The sequence below is a fragment of the Pteropus medius genome, unplaced genomic scaffold, assembly GCF_902729225.1.
Source record: "Pteropus medius unplaced genomic scaffold, Ma_sr-lr_union100, whole genome shotgun sequence".
In the NCBI taxonomy this organism is placed as follows: domain Eukaryota; kingdom Metazoa; phylum Chordata; class Mammalia; order Chiroptera; family Pteropodidae; genus Pteropus; species Pteropus medius.
The window spans coordinates 63,613,930-63,634,083 of NW_024349800.1; the positions used below are offsets into that span (position 1 = coordinate 63,613,930).

Below are 20,154 nucleotides of genomic sequence, written 5' to 3' on the forward strand. Positions count from 1 at the left end.
GTTCTTGGTAAAAGAGATGCAGCCATCTCCAGAGCAAGCGGAGGCTTGGAGTAGATGCTATTAGAATGGGAAAGGGCGTCAGTCAGACATAGAAGAACTAAGATTACCATATGTCCTTGTTTGTCCAGGACAGTCATGATTTGTGCATGTTGCTCTGGCATAATTATTTTAATTGTACCCCTTTTCACTTTTAATGGGTCCACTTTGGAAGACATATTGCAAGAGAGAAGCAATGAAGACTCAGAGACAAAAGAGGATTCCTTAATCAGGCAGACAAACAAAATAAGGTCCAGTTTCATATTCTGCTTAAAATCCTGAAGCACGCAGTACTTTAATTTGCACTATTGGGTCCTATGGTGCAATGCTTGGCTCAAAAGACTAGGGCACCTAAAGCATTTGAAATTTATTTAATTAAAACTTGATTGCCAAGCAGATGTCCACACCCAAATTGAAGATGTTCCGTTTTAGTTTCACATCAAACAAACCAAATAAATGACAGTTTTGTATTGGTATTGGTTATATTTGGAACATTTGCCAATACAGTTTTCAATCCTGTTTTCTCCTGCTTTCTTGGTACAGAATACTCACTAGTGTGACACTTAGTAGGATTTTATTGTTTGGAAGTGTGCTTTTTTTGTTTTTTTGTTTTTTTGTTTTTTAAACCATTACCTAGATCATCGTCTTTTAACTTTTTTGGTCTTAGGCTCTTTTACATTCCTAAAATTATTATACTCCCTAAAGCCCTTTGTTTATGTTGGCTACATGAATCAATGCTCATGGTAATAAAAAATAAAAATTGAAAAACTTTAAATATTTACCTCATTTAAAAATAATTATAAGTGATATGTTTTATGAAAAATAACTAAATTTTTCAAAACAAAAAAATAGAGAAAAGCAGCATTGTTTTAAATTTTGCAAATTGCTTTAATATCGGCCTTAATAAAAAACAGCTGGACTCATGTCTGCTTCTGCATGCAATCCGTTGTTTAAGTATATGAAGAAAGTTCAGTCTCACATAGATAGAGAGGGAGTATTTTAACAGACTTTTAAGATTATTGTGGATATTCTTTAACTCTTTACCAAAACTTGACAAATGACAGCTGCTTCAAGTTAGTTGCAGTGTGGAATCTGAAATCATAAAAATTAGATTTCTGTACTCTCTTGCATTAAAATTCATTGCTTTGTCTAGTAATTTGAATGTATCGTTTACTCAAGCATGATTTTGTAACATCTCATTGGGCATTTAGAAATTATTGGTTCACTGAGTTATGCAGACCTTCCAAATATTGACACGTTTACTTATATAATGGTTAAAAATTGTAAATCTCGATATCACCATGATTTCATCAGAAGAATCTTTAAGTATTGGAAAGCTGTTAAACTCATGCTGGTGGAAGTAGGTGTTCCAACACTAATTTTCACTTGAAAGATGAATTTTATTGTCAGCCACAAATACTGCCAAGTATTTTCCTTAAAATGACAGGCTTACTTCATTCGTTTTTGAGAAAATGTCTTCAAATACCCAAGTCTGAGTAACCTTAGTTTGTCTGTCAGCAGTTATTTCAAGTAAAATAATCCGCGGAACATGGGATAGTTGATCCCACAACTCAGTTGCACAAGTGTTTTTCCTTAAGTGCCCATCCTACTCAGTACACAGCAGAAGTGCTTTCTACACCCTTTGCATCTCGTCACACTGAGTATTAAGAAAATAAGTAGTGTTATTCCATTCTTCTCTCTCAACTCCATCTTTATCGCTACTGTAATAAAGCAGTCAGTTCATATACTACATTATCTTGGTTGCTTTTTAAAAGGATCTCTTTTAAGTTATGGTTCTACTAACCAAATTATGGAGTCATCCGCAGGCCAGAGTCAGACTTCTTATTCCTTCTCAGTGCTTAGTACATAGTACCTAGATGTGTAGTATACACATAGTGCATTAAGGGTCCCCATTCCCTGGGCTGCAGACCGATACAGGTCTATGGCCTGTTAGGAACCGGGCCGCACAGCAGGAGGTGAGTGGTGGGCAAGCAAGCAAAGCATCGTCTGTATTTGCAGCCGCTCCCCGGTGCTAGCATCACCACCTCAGCTCCACCTCAGATCAGGCATTAGATTCTGATAGGAGCACCAGTCCCTGGTGCCAAAAAGTTTGGGAAACACTGCAGTACGTAGTTGTTGAGTGAACATTGGGTTAATGAAGTTGTTGACGAGAGCCTCTCCTGTTCTTTGGTTTAATTATGGTCATTTAGGGCATATTTTTGCTAAGTTAACTTATTAGGACAAGCAACATCACCCAAAACAATAAACATCTTAATGGCATTATTTACCTAAAACAGCAAGTCTATATTTGGCATATGTTTCTTCAATAATAAATAGCAGTGTGTTATTTCTAACAATAGTTAATTCTAGAAACCTACGCTATCAATCGAAAACTAAAACTCAGCATCTCTTTTAATAAGAGATAGGGGGTTTTTTTGGTAGAGCATGAGCCTCTGTAGAATAGAATGATTTATTTAATCTTCCTAAATTATGTATAGATGCCTATTAGAGGTCCATAAGATTAAGGCTCTCATATAATCAATGGCTCGTTGCAGCTCTTTTGTAAAATGTAACGAGATAACTTTTGCATTAGTATGTGTTCTCAAATCTGATGGTCAGGAATATTGCAGTTTATAATTAAATTTATGATCTATATTTCATATGTTTAAATTTGATATATTTGTTAAATTAAATGTTTATGTAATTTAATAGTTCACTTCTTTAGATAATTGGGAAACATCTAATTGCAGAAATGTTTAGGGTAGCACGTGTCTGTTGTCAGCTCACCCATCCATTACTATTCCCTTGAGCACCTACACACATCTGGGTGAAATATACTAGATGCTATGAAGAAAACAGAAAAGTCTGTAGTGTGACCTTCACAGTTAAGAATTTAACTGTCGTTTCAGACTACATGTAAACACGTATATTATAGAAAGAGTTATTTTCACTAAATGCATTTTTAAAGAGAAAATCCAGTTGAAGCTTTTAGCAATCTCATGTTTAAAGTGTTTTTTCAATGCCCCCTCACAGTAATTGGTTGTTATTTATTATTGCATGTAGCTCCCTCTTTCCCACTGTGCCTGAAACATGCTCTACTTGTACCTGCTGATACCATGTAGACAGAGCCATGAGTGCCCGAGACTGGCCAGCAAGAAGACTCTGGTTTGCAGCTGATGTTATTTCTATCAGCCCTGAGGTCACACATCGGGGCAGACCCTGCTGAGTCCCCTCAGGCAGCCTTTGAACAACAAGTTTAAGAACGCAGCGTTGGACAATCTCACACCACATTGGAGTTGACAGTATGAATGTGGTCATGGAGCTAAATGGTGTTTCAGAGAATGAGATTGTATGTCCTCTTTAGTTCTGCTGCACTCCAGGTTACCGGCCGCCCCAGTTTCCATGGGACTATTCCAGTCCTAAGACATGAAGTTCGAGGGCCCCTTTGATGTTGCCCAATTTTTCTGGCACTAGTGCAATATCCCAAATCTTGCACAGTGGGAGTAAGCTGTAGTTTTTGCAGGAATTATGAAAGAATCAGACACAACTGGCGTTATTGATCTTCAATGAAGAGAAACTCCAGAACATTTCTCCCCCTAGCTGGTTTTATTTTCTGCCAAAAGCAGCCAATGCAAAGCCTCGACCGCACTTGGCATTTGGCAGTGTTTTGTTGGAAACTGCTTATGTTATTGTGCCAGTGGTTGCCCTAGGTGTTCATCATGAGCACTTAAAAATGATTGTTTTTGCAGTTGCAGATGGCTGTACCAGCTCCAAACAAAGTGGGTCATGGAGGGTTCTGCTTATCTAGTGCGGTTTCTGTAAGGAATTCACTACAGATTGTACAATGAAGCACACTGGACTCCGCTGACCCAGGGAATTTTTATAAGGCTAAATCAACCATAAATTCTGTCTGGGCCTCATCTGCTTTCATGATACTCACTCTAAGGGCTTTTTTGAGAGTTTGGATTAAATTATATGTTCTTAACCATTGAGATAATGCAACTCCCGTGTCCTATGCATGTGTCTGGGTGATATGTAGCTGGAATTCGTAGAGCGTCTGGCAGGTGTGCTGTGCTTTCACTTTCACCTCACAGAGAAGAGAGTTGAAAGACGAGATCATTGAATTACACAGATAGTCCATGTTAGAAAATGAAAATCTGTGCTACCAATGAGAAAAGAGGACAGGGAATCCAAAATAGCCCCAAATAGATGATTACTTTCATCTTCTAAAATGAAAATTATATACCACAGAGGGTTTCTTGGTCAGTTTTTAAAATCTTAATTCAAATGTTTTATTTCTTGCTTTAGAATGTTTTCATTCTTTCCCTTATCCTTCCACAGCATTTTTAAGTTGGTGGACGTCATATTTTAGAATCAGAATCTCTTGTTTTTCTTGCTGTTATCCCTAAACCCTGTGCCACCAGATGAGATCCGGGTATTATAAGAAGCTGCTGGAGTGTGTTCTTACTGCTAAATCTGTGGTTGCTAAGCTATCAAAAATATCTGGGCTTCTTTATTTTGATTTTGTTATCATCCTTGGACAGCTCACTTCGGAGACTGATCAATCTTGTAATCAGGTTAAAGCTCTTAAAAAAAAAAAGATTTAGTGCATTTATCACAGATAAACATACATAAAATCCATCTGCCTATCGAGTGGTCAGTATGTTAGACTAGTAAAGAAAGTCACCAGGTTTCCTGTTAAGCGTGAGGATATAATTAAGGAAACTCATTATTTGGTTCCCCTGCCCCGCCTTTCTTGCCCATCATTCAGCAAAAGCTGGAGTCTTTGGTTTTAGGTGGATCATGGCAGAATGGAGGAGAGAAGAGTGGAAAAGCAGGCCAGTGGTTGGGCTCCATACAGTACACTGAGTTCCTGCAGTCTGCTATGCCAGGAGGCTGATCCTATTTGTCCATATCCTGAACTGATCTTTTCCCTGAAACCTTGGCTTGAATTGTTTCCTGCAAACAATGTGAAATATGCATGTGTGCCAGGTGAACTGCTGTTCATGATATTTTTAGAATTGAAGGGTGTTATGCTAGGAAGTCAGGATCATTTAAGTAAAACAAACAAACAAGCAGTTGTGATGTTTTATTTCTGTCTGAACCATAATTTTGAGTTGTAGTCCCTCAGGGAGGAGAAGCAGCCCGAGATGGTTATAATGTGTTACAAGGCAGTTGCTAAAGGAACGGGCCCAGGTTCCTACTATAATTCAGCCTTTGCAAATAGAGCCAAAAATATCAAAACAGGATGTTATAGCAACCCCTTTGTCTACTAGGTTTGCAGCCATTCGAAGCATATCCCTTGTCTTGTCATTTATTTGCTAAAAAGTGAAAATCCCAGCTCAGCCTTGATTCCTGTGCACTGCAGCATAGGAGCAGAGGCGTGTGCATAATAAGCAGCTGGCTGCTCTCAGGGAAGCAAGGAGACCAAGGCGTAGAGATTATTTTCATGGTGCCCGTCCCAGACTAATAACTGCTACTGATGCTGAAAATGGAAGAATCCATTTTCCTTTTTTAAATTACAAAAATAAAAGTGAGCCCATGACATCATTCTCCTTGAACGAATCGCACTGAAAAAAAAAAAAATTTTGTTCTAATGGCATTTCAAAATAAAGATGAATTGCTGTGCAGGAATAGCTGTAATGTGATAGGGAAAGAAAAAAATGAATGTGGGACTATCCAAATGTTTGTCTCCACTAGAAATGTTATTGGATTCTGCCCTGTTTGTTCTTCCTTTGTTGTTACAGTCACAGGACATAGTCTCTGCAGGCAGCACACAAGACCGAGACAACGAAGACACCATCTCATTAATGATTCAATACGCCACCCTAGTGGCCACTCGAGTACACAGTCCACATGTAGATTTGAAATGGAGGTTCAGTTCATTGCCTTGGCTCTCAGGGAAAGACGCTTTTAACCTGGGCTGCGCATGAAAATCACTTGGGAATAAGAGCAGTTACTAGTGCCCTCCCCATCCCTGCACACGTGGCCCCTCCACTGGCCAGGGGTAGGCATCAATATTTTCCAGGCTCCTCATGTGGTTCTAACATTCAGCCAAGGTAGAGAACCATTGCTTTGGGAGATGGCGTGCAGCCCCGTCCTGTAACCTCACACCCCTGCCTGCCTTCCCCTGCTGGAGAGAAGCTTTCTTGCCTCCCAGAAGAAAAGCCGAAGAAATCTTTGGGGATTGAAGTCACAGATGTAATTTTCTTAGTCTGTAGCGTATCTTTTTCTTTCTGTAAAATAAACACCGCAAAAGTCCTGGAAGAGTGGAAAAAAAAAAACCACTCGTGCTGCCGTTTTGCATCAGTATTGGCTCAGCAGCCTGGCCAGCCACGCAGACTTAATGCTTTTGTTTCTACCGGGACTTTTCTCTCCCCCACAAGGATAGAATGTCACACTTTTGACCTCTGTGGGTTTCTCTGTTGCACTGGCTTCAAAGCCAGAAAGTTCAGAGCTGGGTCTGAGGTTCTGCTCTTGGAAGCTGTCGAGAGCATTATGGAAAGTAGCCTGTCAGAGACAAGGCATCTCTCCTGCAAGAGGCAGTATTCAGAGAGGAAGGAAGGCTGTGTGCTCCCGGACAAAGAGGCTAGTAGGCAGTGTCCCTTGCTCGCTGGGCGGGAAGGCCATACTGAGCATTCTTCTCCTTGTGGGCCACAGGCTGGATCAGAAGAGGAAATATAGAATAAAGGAAAAGTTTTGCTCAGACCCGGCTAAGAATTAAGGGAGAACACGTCAGGGTTCAGTTGTCCTAAGGTCATAAGTTCTGCTGATCTGTTCCAGGCACTGTGCCAAGCGCTGGCGCTACAGAGCTGTACAAAAGAGAGTGGACCTTAACCTCCTAGAGTGTATAGTCAAGCAGAGAAGACAGTAAGGGAAAAAAAGGTTTGAGAGATGTTTCCAAAGAGAAGTGCAAGGCACTATGGTAAGAGACGCCTATAGGACCCTCCCATTGGCAGTTCCCACGTGACCCTGAACAAGGTCTTACAGCACCCCGCTGCACCCTGTGGCCATCGTGGACCTGATATCGGCTAAGGCAGACCTCAGTATCGAGGTAGGCATAGTGGGTGTGGTTATCTCCCAAGGCTGAATGCAGCACTAATCATTCCTCAAGTGGAGATATTGTCGCGTTAGCCCAGATTTGCAGTCTGCACTTAGCACCTGCACTGTGAATTAATGGTGGAGAAGAGGACCCACTGCTTATTCTTTGGCAGCAGGAGCCAAGTGTGACAGTAGAGGTGTTTCTGAGGGGAGAACTGAAGCTAGAGAAAGGCAACTGTGAAGTAACCCCTACTATTGTCAGTCTCACCTTAGCATCACTAAGAATTTTCTTTCCACATGACAGTGACTTAGAAATAAGAGAATTAGATTGGCGATGAGATATGGGGAAATAACCGAATAAACAAAAACTCATCAGCGGAAAGCCTAAGACATTTAGAGGTGACAGTGGATTTGGCAATCTAATTGGCATGGAGGTTTTATGTTGGAAAATCAAGTCAGAAAGATTAAATGAGCCGGACTGAAAAAGGTCTGGGAATTTACAGGGTGTTTTACTGTTTGTTTACTTTTACTTATTTGTTTACTTATTTATTTGCTAAAGGTAGTGGGAGATAACAGGTAATTATTGGGTATAAGACCAATATGGTTTCTCATAATGATCAGTGCCTAAAGCAAATGTAGCACAGACTGAAGTGAGAAGAAACCAGACACAGGAAAACCAGCTGGACAGCTATTAAAATTGTCCACACCTCAGGTTATTAGGGTCTAAAATCAGACATTTATTTCCTTATAATTTAAAGTATCCTATCATTTCTCCTTGATCAGCAAGTAAGTGCAAATGGTAATAATATCTTTGTTCCTAAAATTTATACATTTGATCTTTCACAAAATAACCACCAATAAAGTAACTTGTATATTTTCTTTCACTATAGACAGAGAAACTAGTTTTAAATTTTACCATCATGTTGAGGTGGGGAGAGGAAAGGAAAAAAAAAACAAAAGAGAAGAGAAAGCCTGAATCAATAGAATATAAACAGAAATTGTTATTAAAGCAGAATAACAAACAATAAATTATGCTTTTACCTTGTTTTAAAAAAGAAAGAAGACGACAGTTAAGCAACACCACTTCAGCTCACTTAGATGAATTTAGGTAAGTAAGTTCAATAGCTTTCAGGAGCACCAGTTCAGAGAGAGAATTTCTAAGGTCCCTTTTAGAGCTAAGACCCAGAATCTCAGATGTGGTCTCTGGGCTCTCAATAGGCTCATTTACTCTGTTTTGATTCAGCCACAGGTCCTTTACCTGTCTTACAAGCAGTGGAGACTGGGAAATACTAAGCATCCCCACTCTTAAGACTGGGTAATGGTCTGTAGTTAATTTTAAAAATGGCTTTCCAGACAATGAAGTTTAAACCTCTGAGACATCTTTTAAGAGCTGGGATCTGTGTAGCCTTCATCTCCCCTGACTGGACTATTAATATTTTCCCACATCCTCATGAGCCTGTCACCCACCACTGAGTGAATAAGGTAGCCTCTGGTTTTGCCCCGGTTGAGGGGTACCCCTGCTGGAATCCTCCGTGGTGGCTCGGCTCCAGTGCAGAGACGACCATCATTAGCTATACTGGCTTCTCGCCTGCTCCCCTGCTTCTGTTGCTCCTGCGTAGCAAAATTGACTGATTCAGTTCCATGCCTTTTTATATTCCCCGCCTTCTCCCTGGGAGAGGTAATAATGATCAGAAAGATAGCAAAAAGGCGGCAGCAGGGGGAAGGGGAGGAGCACAGGGCCTGGACCACAGCCATGGTCTTAGCCTTCCAAGGCTTTGCAACTTGATTGCTAGGGGCAAGATATGTGAAAAGAATTTGCAGATGAAAGACCCCGGAAAGTCATACAAAACAGTAATAAAATAAAGAGCCCACCAGTGGGTACTGCGTATCTCCATGTCAGTGAGCCAGCCAAAGTGCTGCTTGAACAATCGCCAATCCAATGGAATAGCTGTATGACCTCGGGTGGGTCATTTTAACCTTTCTTACTCTGTTTCCTTACCTGTAAAGCAGGTGTATTTTTCCTCAAGGACAGCTTGTTTTAAGGGTGATGTGATATAATGTATATGAAAGGTTATGACAAAATTCAAGGAATAATGTAAATGTCGGTGGAGATTGTTATGCTTATACTTTGCTAAATGATAACAAATGATGACTTCGATGGATGAGAGAGCCTTCCAGATCCTCAGATTCATGGCAGATAACTTGTCATAGAAGGAAATCTGGAGCTCTACCTCTAGAAAATACAGTCGTCATCAGACCAAAAAAAAAAAAAGGTTTATTCTACTCCCTATAAAGTATACAAACTTTACAATTCATATCTCCAGATAGGCAAAAAATATATATGTATTTATATATATTTTATATATAAAAATATGTATTTTATATATAAAAGATATATATATTAAATATGTATATAAATATATAAAATATATATAAATACATATATAAAATATATATACATATAAATGTAATCATTCTAAGTCTTCTGTAATCATTCTAAGTCCTCTTTAAGAATACACAAATTCAGCTGGGTTAGATCAGATTTCAAATTTCAGAATGGCTTTTTGTAGAATTTACTCACTTGTTAATCCTTTGTCTAAGTCAACACAGATTTGATTTCTGGCTCTCTGGAATTTGATGTAATGGATTTTGACTTTCATTCAAAGAGGGCTGCGGTATTGATTTGAAGAACACATAGGACGTGCTAAATACACAGTCTTGATCTTTCTGTAGTCTAAGGAGCTGTCCAGGAACGTGGACTATCAGCGTGAAGAAGCCAGAAACCTGGGTTTTCCCTGTTAACCACTGGCTTCAGATGTGCCTCACTTCCGGAAAATGCTCAAGTGTACTTTGTATGTGTATACATCTTTCTAGGCTTCCTGACTTCCAATCTTGGGGAAAATGTTGTGTTTCTAAATGGTTTACGAGAAGCATTATAGAGCCATATGGGTTCGGGGTGCCATAAGGGGAACCACCTTCTAGTGTGTGCTCCCCCAAAGCCCCTGTATGGGGTTGGCCTTGGTTGTACACGATGTCTCAGGCCACTCCCTGCAAGGGTGGATGCCACTTTATAAGAGCTGCTACCACCCACTATTTCAGAGTGGTAAATGATTTTTTATTTTTTAAAAAATAGTTTCATCAAACTCTTCCTTAGCATTCAGCAGTTACTTAGAAGCCTCAATTCCAAACTTCACAGCTGGACCAGACCTCTGGGGGTGTGAGGGCTGTTAGTGGAGTACTGAAGTCTGCAGACAGCTCCCTGTGGAGGAGGCTGGTCCATCTCCAGCCTGGAGCCGGCGGGTGGTCCATGCTAGCTCAGCATGTAGGGAGCATTTTCTGCCTATGGTTCACACAAGTCAAGCTCAGAATGTGAGTGGGACATAATCCTTGACACTCTGCCAGGTTTATAAGCAGACTTTTCTAGATCAGACCTAGCGTGACCAGTTTGTTGTGGTTTTGTAATATAGTGTTAATAGCTACAGGGTCTTTGTGTGTGTATGTGTATCGAACGGCTTGTTTTTTTCTTTACTGTTTGAAAAGTTGAACCAGATTTTATGGCACCTATTATATGACTCCTTTGAAAACTATATAGATAAGTTAGATTGTGACTGGACTATGAGGACAGAATTTCACAGTACACATTTTTCCATATTTAAAAGAAATGAAATTGAATTTAGAATTGTTTAAAATCGAATTGGACAAGTAAGGCTTCTTCCAGGTTAGGCTGGATAATCAAGTTAATTTAAATTCATTTGAAGGACTTTCTTTGGAAAATGTTGCCTTGTATGAAAGTGCTGTATTTACAAGGCATCGGTCTGCATTTTGAGAACCAGAAGCTCATGGATTCTATTTGTATTTGGTCTCTTGTTCTTTTGCTCGATTTACTTTGATTTTGTAAACGCAGGTTTAAAATTCCAACTCACAACTGTTACTCTGAGACGCTAGGTTCCCTGTTACAGCAGCCTCCCTGCCAGCGGCCATCAAAACTAACTCAGCTGAGGTGCAATGTATTCCCACATGACAGTAGTTGTCCCCTTATCTGCGGTTTCACTTTACACAGTTTCAGTTACCTGAGGTCAACCAAGGTCCGAAATTACTAAGTGGAAAATTCCAGAAATAAGCAAGTCATAAGTTTAAAAGGCGCAGTGTTCCGAGTAACGTGATGAAACCTTGAGCCTTCCCACTCTGTCTCTCCTGGGACGTGAATCATCCCTCTGGACGGTATGCACAGTATGGACACACTACCCACCCATTAGTCACTTAATAGCCTTCTTGGTTATCAGCTCAAGTGTCTCAGTGTCACAGTGATTGTGTTCAAGTAACCCTTCTTTTACTTAATAATGTTGCATTCACATAACTTTTAATAAATTATATTGCTGCAATTGTGCTATTTTATAATTAGTTGTTATTGTTCATCTCTTACTATGCCTAATTTATAAATTATTCTTTATCATAGATATGTATGCATAGGAAGAAATGGTATATGTAGGGTTTGGTATTGTCTGAGGTGTTGGGCATCCACTAGGGGACTTGGAATGTCTCCCCTGAGGATAAGAGGGAAACTACTGAATATGCCTTAAAAAAAAAAATAAGGACAGCATACGTGCTCCAGGATTGGTTTACACCGTGTCACTTAAGCATGTGTAATTGTAGTTAGTTGCAGTGTTGATATCCATTACCTAGTAATTAATGTACTTTCCCCCACTTCTGTTTGAGATGTGTTATTAACTTCTCAGATCTGTCCTGCTGCTCCTGGTTTAGTCTGTACACAGTGGGAAGACATCCTATTTCTTACCAAAAATTGCAGAGCAATTTGATCCAGTTTCTTTTGTTGAAATGCTGAGTTAATTATATTTAACCATGGATGATAGTAAAGTTGCACTAAGAGCACTTTTTAATCAATGGGAAATGTTTAGCTACTGTGAGGTAGGGAGCTGGGAATCCAAATGGGGGAGGCCAGGGAACCTCTTCCACATGAAAATGTTAACTGTGTGATTAAGCATGAGCTTTTTAATGGAGTTATTATAGAATACTAAAAGGCCCTTATTGCATGAACTTGGAGGCAGAATGTAAATGTACTTGTGTACCTATTACAGAGAAGAGCGAAGATTACCTCTCTTTTATTTTTATATTTGTTTATTTTTTTATTTTTTGGCTTTTGCCCATCTCTACATTGCTTTGCAGAAATAACAACCAGCTTAGGAAACCCAGGAGAAGATTGATCTAGTTGATACCAACTATATAAAAACAGAAACTGGGGACAATTGTTTATGTGATTTAATGGGCAACTAGACAGACCTATTTACCCATGTTACGATGCTAGCAGATGATTGCAACTTGCCTTTATTGGTGGAACAATTAGGGTTGAACTCTTCCAGCGTAAAATCAGTAGGGCCTATTGGCTCCACATTAATAATGCAGAATAAAAAGCCGCTTGCTTGGAAAAAGGTAGAACTTTCCTTCTCGTGTCCCCATGACAGGTCCACCAAAAATATATTCTTTTGAGTTTTACCTCACATAGGAAAACAGGTGATATGTATTTTCACTTGCCGTAGGTTCCTTGATTTTCGTTTGTGCCTTTGGGTGTAGGATGACTGCCATTTGACTGAAGTTACTTCATCACCATGAAGACATTGTCCCTGGTCATTTGACATTGCTGTTTCAGAGTAGCTTGGGAAAAATTTTTCACAATCTTGTTTCATTAGTTCAAGTGATTGTTTTTTCCAAGAGGCATAAAATAACGTGTCTAGAACCTTTCTCTGATTTCTAATGTCTTCTTTCTTTATGTGTCTCCGTTTCTTCACCTCTTTTGTAGATCGAGCTATTTTTTTCTAGAAAATTATATTTTTGTGGTGCTTTTCAAACCGTCTGAATATTTGCCGTCTCACTGGGAACTCACAGTAGCCTGCAACTCGGGAGGGCAGAAACTAGCATTATTCTTTCAGGGAGGAGGACTCTGAGGCCAGAAAGATGTACCCAACATCCCATGGCCAGCTAGGACTGGGACAGAGGGTGCTAGACCTCACACCAGGTCCCCAGCCTCTAAGACTCAACCTTTTCCCAGTGAGGCTCATAGCAGTTTACTCAAGTTTTGTCAAATGACTCCTCCCTGCTGTTAAAACTCTATCCACTCTTTCAATAGGACTGCTGCTCTCTGGCCAGGCTTATCCTCTCTGATGTTCTGTGACAGAAGTGTGCAGTACATGTGTGACAATAAGTGAGCAAAACAGCACAGGGAAATCGGAAGGGAGAGAGGGCAGATTATGTCCTTCTTCACATCTAGGATGCCTCTAAACCTCCAAATTGTAATGCATGTTTCTTCCACAGAGGTATTTCTGCAAGCGATATTGAAATCAATGTCTAATGCTTATTTAACCTTAAAGGGTGAAATATAGAATTGCGCTGAGTAGATGTTAAGATGATATGAAAATATGTAACCTTATATTCTCACTATTTGAAAAAGTATCTGAGGACCAAAACATAATGTGAAGAATCATTCTGAGGAATTAGTTTTGGCCGGGAGAAGACAGTGGGAGAAGGATGGGATGATTTTTGTAGTTGTTTTTGTTTTGTTTTGCTTTGTTTTACCTTTTCATCTTTGGGCTGCTTCTTTGCGTTTTATTTTTATGTCTGCCTGGCCTATTTGCTTATTTAAAAGAGAAGGACTAAGAAACCTAAAGCAAAATGGAGGCATTTTTCTTTTATACTACTTTGAATAGACGTTAGAAAACATGAATCAGAGCTCTCTGGGGTGGAAAAAAAAATCATTAAGCTGTCTTCCAACATAGCTAAAAGCTGATTGCATTAAAATAATTATTTATGCTGTAAATAAAGACCAGGTAATCTGAACTGATGTTGGTGTTGCATTGTGTTTGTATTTAGAAAATCTGCACTAGTATCATGAAAAGTAAAATATAGTGACATGATTTTTAGATGTCTTGATTTCTATAGGAAGCGCAGGGTTCAAAAGAAGCAGGGGAGGGACAAGGAAGGAGAATTAATGCATGCTGGTTCCCCCCATATGCCATATGTTATACTTGCTTTATTTATGTTATCTCATGTAACCCCCTCTACAAAGCTGTCAGGTAGATGCTGTCACCTCCATTTTACAGAGAAGGAAACAGATATTCAGAGGTTTAACAATTTCCCCAGGGCACACAGCTCTTAAGTGGCAGAGTCAGAATTTGAACGCAGGTCTCTCTAGCTGCAAAGACCATGCTCAGTCCTCCCCCACCCGCCACTGTTTCCCAAAGGACAGTTTGGGAAGGCATGCCCCCTGAGATACATCATGAAACGGTATAACTTATTGCCCTCCCAGAGCTAGTAAGTGAATTGGATTTAATGATTACTTACTATCCAATTAGTAATTTAACTTTATTGTATATGGTATAGGTTGAATTGTTCCCCTGAATTCATATGTTGTTGGAATATTGACCCCTAGTACTTCAGACCATCTTCAGAAATAGGGTCAGAAACATGCTCATCGTTGGTGTAATTAGCTCAGTTAAAGTGAAATCATACCGGAATACAGTGGACCCCTAATTCAATATGACTGGTGTCCTTATATAAGGGGAAAATTTGAAGACGTGCACCCAAGGTGAACACCATGTGAAGGTTTGAGTTGTGCTGCCACAAGTCAAGGAACTACTAGAAACAAGCAGAGAGGCCCGGAACAGATCCTTCCCTAGCACCTTCAGAGGGAACAGTCCCACTAACACCTTTGATCCTAGACATCTAGCCTCCGGGACTGTGAGACAAGGAATTTCTGTTGTTAAAGCCGTTCAGTTTGTGATACTTTGTTTTCACAGCCCTAGGAAAGTAATACAGTACATCTTACCTATTATTTCTGTTAGGTCCTTAGTCCTGTCCCCATCAGTCCAGGATGGGCTTTTGGAACTTCCAAGCTGTCTTCACAGACGCAGTTTCTAGGAGCTGTCATGAAAGCCGTTTTATCTCATGTACTGCATAAAGCTCATCTCCTCTGCATTCCGAATAAGTGTCCTCACCTGTGCTCCCAGCAGTGCCCCCTCCCCCAACAACCTTGTCTTCATTGTATTCTGGAATTATTATTTTCTGTGCCACAATGGGTTCTGTAAGTAAGTACTTCTTGTTGGGATGTCAGGATATTATAGCTTGAGGATTGATCTCGGTTTGTTCTTTTGTCTGGGTCTTTTATTTTGCCTTATATTGTTTATTCACAGATTTTAGAAGATTGCACATTTTGTTTAATTATGTTGCAGACAGACTGGCAGTTTAGCTGTTACAGTCTGTGGGAGAGGGGTTGATAGCAAAAATTACGTGGCGTTTACATTGTGTTCGGTGAAGGAAGTGGAAATGAATAAAGCTGTTTTACCATGAAAAGTAGGTATTTTGCCTTGGATCTTGGAATGGATTTTTTTTTTTTTCTTTCTTAGCTGGAAATGTTCTAAGCACTGCATTGTCTATTTTGTTTGCCTTTTACAAGTCTGACTGTTATAAAAAGGAAATTCGTATCTGTATTTGCAAATTTGAGCCTGGCAGCTGTGTTTTGAAGGCTTAATCTGGGATCGAACTTAGATGCAAATGATTTCGAATAGTTTTCCCTTGATGTTGTCAAGTTTTACTTTTTAAAAATACTGCTTGTGGCAGCTCCAGCCTCCACATAGGGTGTATTGAGTTTTAGATTTTTAAGTAATCGGCAACTTTAAAATGATGTTAACTTGAGAAAGCGATGGTTTCTGAAGTTGCAGCTTCCCTTCTTTGCTCATGCATAACCACCATCAGCATGGGCAGAGTCCCTTCCCCGCTCTTATTACATTAGCTATGTTTTTGATTAGTTAGGGGAAAAAAAATCCCTCACAAAACCACAAAGCTTTTTGTCTCCTGTGTCTGTCAAAATGTGGCTGATTTAATTTGAATGAAATTTTAATTAGAAAAATTCTGCCAAGTTCCAGCCCTGATTTGAATATTTATAACTGTGGTAAGAATCCCTATAAACTGGGGTCTAATTTGAGTTGCTTCCCTGGACCTCGGCCCTGGTAGTACAATAAGAAGAGACGGCGTGATAGTACAAATTGCCCACGTGGTGGGCTGGAATGGGAATCTGGATGGGAAACTGCTGTGTGCGTGGCCCCCACTGTTTTAATAGCAGCAGTGTGTCCAGACACATATTTCAGGCTTGCGAGCACTTAGTGATGGGGGTTGAAAATGCATGACTGATATTAGCACATTACTTGGAACGTATACATTTTAGGGGAAGCATGATATACTGGAAAAGCTATAGAGGAAGGAAGCAAAATTTCCATCTTCAGGTTCATTCTTTCACTTGAGATTTGTGTTCTTGCATTTAACCTTCAGGGCCTCACCTCTTTTATCTCTAGAGTAGGAGAAAATAAGATGTGCAGGCCCGTGGAAGGAATAGGCCAGCCCTGGAGTCAGCGTTACAGCACTACTCTTGGGCAAGGAGCTCTGTGGGTTCTGAGTAGAGATGATGTACTTGGTGAGGTGCAGAATGGTGGATGTTTGTTATCTCTGGCCAGCTCGATGCGAGTGACCACTTCTCCCAAATCATCCCTTAGGCCCAACGAATGTGCTTGATGTTAAAAAAAATTCCCTCTGAAATGTCACCTTTAACAGTAGGTGTTTAATGTAAATGCTGAGTGCTCTGTCTGTGCAGCAGAATAATGCCTTTAACTAGACAATGGCCCTTTTGTTATGGTCTGCTTTGATCTAAGAGACCAAAAGTTGAAAATCCTAAATATATATAAATATAAATATATATCCCCTTCTGCGGGCTTCCTGGCAATCCTTTCCTTTTTAACATAGCCAGAACAACCGAGAAGACCCTAACAGGGAGATTTATTTTCCCTGCAGTGGTTCTGCAGACTCACGGCCCCCTCAGTACTTCCTGACTTACTGCTGTGTTTCACACTTACCGAGATTTCTCCTTCAGAGCTAAGACTCCATTTCTCCATCAAACACCAGGTATTTCTAAGCACCCCCAATTTTGTTTGGTAATGTTTTATGCAAAGGAGCACAAGTTATGCAGAGAGGTTCTTTGCATCTAAAAATTGTGGAGGTTTTGTGAAAATAGAAAAAATAAAGAAAAAAAGAAAACATCTATGGTAATGATCTGTTCTAGCGAATGTTGTCAACAGGTAAGGCTGTGATATGGAGGTCTCATGTGCATAGGAGCATCCTGCTCCTTGGTCCCCCAGCTAATGCTGCAGTCTGTCTGGCCCTCCTGAGCACAGAGGCATAGAGCAGTCCCCACTCAGCTCTTCTGACCACCCTTGGCTGGCACGGATTTTAAAGATATTACATATTTAGAGATGTGAACATTTTCGCATTGAACTTAGTGTGTTTTCCACTTGCATGTGGAAAACCATAAAGAAACCAAGTCCTACTCATATTTTCACTAAGGTAAAGAAATAGCAACAAGGTAAAGTAAAGAAATGGTGGTGAAGAGAAGGAAGATGGAATCCCAGCAAGAAAGCCTCCTCTGTGTGGATACCATCAGAGGTGGGCGTACAAGTTTTATGTGCACATTTACTTTCACTCCAGGCCCACCTACAACCATGTCTCCATCCTCAGGGAACAGCACCTTTGCTTCTACAGGAGAAGTGTGTGTGTGTGTGTGTGGTGCTTGCACATAAATTGGGGCCCGAAAGCCTTCTACTTATGGCCCCTACAAAATAAAAAGTCTCCAGAGGTGCTTTGGCAACTGAGGTTGCTGGGTGATGTCATGCCTTTGGGAGAGATCTGTACTTCTTCGATTGACTGAAGCCTTTGAATACTAACTTTGATGTGCTATGTTAACCATATGGAGACATTTTACAGTTGTTGTCAAAAGGTTGACTGAGGTCTCTACTGCAACACGAGGAGTTGACGGAAGCTTAATAGAGTTTACCAGTTGCACTGATTTGTGAATGACAGCACCACAATAACCTTTGGCCCAAGAGATGGAGGCTGTGTGTACTGTTTGAATGAAGGTGGCAAGGAGTAGAATGTGAGTCATGCATTTTGTAACAATTTGGAAAGCACTTGAATTGTGTACATCAACCTTAGTTGGGAAGCTTCGCCCCACTGGTCACATGTATGTCATTGATTTATTCACCATCTATTCATCTTGTAGAAAGCTCTTTTGATTTAGAAGTTTTGCACATCGGCCTCACTCCTCAAAAAAGATGTGATATATTTCAATATACCATATGTGTAATTTGGTTTTAGACTTTGGCCAGGCCTAAGCTTCTAGAGAGTTAGCCTAGACCCTAGGGTCTAGGACTAGGGTCTTGCTAGCAAGGCAGTTATTTCACTGAGAGGAATGCATCCTTGAGCTTTTCTCTGTCTTCATATGGAAAAATAATAAAATATTTTTGTTTTATGTTTTCATATCATTCACTCTTGTGAAAACATCAGTCATACTCCTTACATGTCTGCACACATATTTATGTCCCTGTACTTAAAGCCCAACACATTATATATACAAATATGTACATATAAAAATACAAGAGAGAGAGGGAAAGAAGTAAAAGTCAAGAATAATGAAAACGAGAATGCTATTTAAGTAAATTGGAGGCAGTGCAGAAGTTGGTGAGTAGGTAGAAGAGGAAATGATGAGTGAGTAAAGAAAAAAGGATGATAAGAATGTGGGCGGTTGGTCAAACAGCCACCAGATGCTGTGTGTGTTTTTGTAATAAAATACAACATGTCTTAGTAGAACAGGATCTAATCATCAGAGACTTCAATGGCAAGAACACAGAGCTGGGAATCCAGAGATCACAGTGGGTTCATTCAAGTCCCTTTATCAACTGTGTATACCTCGTCTATGTGCCAAGAATGCGGCTGGTCCTGGAGATGCAGAGCTCAAAGACCAAGCTGGCCCTTGAGAAGCTTATAGTTTTAGGAGGGGTGCTCAGTAGCCTTTTAAAAGCAATGGTGTGTGGTGAAGTTTCCTTATGTTACTCAAATTGGATTCAGCTTTGATTATGCTGAAGAGTTAGTATAAGGAAGTGACCCAAGGTCAGAAAAGATGCTAGGTGTCCCACAGCTCATCAAAGCTGTTTAATCCATAATTGATTTAATTGTTATATTTTACAAGAGAGTAGGTGAAGCCCTATTTGACCACCATCCGATACTCTAACATCTTAAAAAACCATCTGGTCCATTCTAAGGTCACATCCCACCCCACCTCTGAGAACACCCATGCTCTGGGAAAGACAAACACAAAATACTCCATGGTTTTCAAGGGAAGTGTTATGGGTTTTTGCTAAGATTAATTTTCTTTCTGAGTTATATCGTTTTGAGACATCTATAAATTGCCCATTGTTTGTTTTTTGTATGTTTAACTTATGTATGTTTTCTCTGTGGTCATTGGGATTAAACTTAACAGATTCCTAAGGGCAGATACAACAAATGATTTCCAAATGTTTCCATTTTACCAATAAAAAATACACCATTTATTTCCTAGCCTGTGGAGGAAAGCTTGTTCACCAATTCTTTTGTGGGTTGTTTCCTCAATGAAAAATTAGCTCGTAGAAGGGCATGAAAGTGAATTGGAAGGGCATTGGGTTAACCAGGAATGATAAACACGGCTGTGGAAGGTTGGAATTTATAGTCCTACCTCATCTTCTCCTAACTTCTCAGTAGATGTTCTTGTCTGACAATGTGGTAGCGGATCATTGGCAAGATTACAAAAGGTTATCTCAAACATATCCTGGGATGTGTTTTCCTGGCTTCGTTAAATTCATAGATTACATATTTAAATATATCTCCAGCTGGAATGTTTATGACACTGGTGTTGATCTAACTCATGGGCAGGGTAGGTCTGGGGATAAGCTGCTGCCCACATTGGGTGACTCGAAGGGCAACTCTCCAGGCTTCTTTCATCCCCGGAACCACCTTGCATGGCCCGAAATTCCACCGGGAACTAAGAAGTAAGGGACAATACATTGTTCTTAAAAAGCCATAGTGAAAAGTCATCTGGGAGAAAGAGCCTTACGTTTTTCTTATAGTTTATAACCGAACACAAGCCCAAGGGAAGCAGGAAGAGTGCAGGTCAGACCCTGTGGTGGAGTGAAGGGAGCTGGTGTCAGTGGG

At 40.1% G+C, this 20,154-nt stretch overlaps 1 protein-coding gene across 5 annotated transcripts in view; it reads left to right on the forward strand.

Moving 5' to 3' along the window:
* Positions 1-20,154, forward strand: part of NCAM1 (neural cell adhesion molecule 1) — a 306,704-nt gene that overhangs the window by 198,078 nt on the left and 88,472 nt on the right. The gene's annotated exons all lie outside the window — the stretch shown is intronic.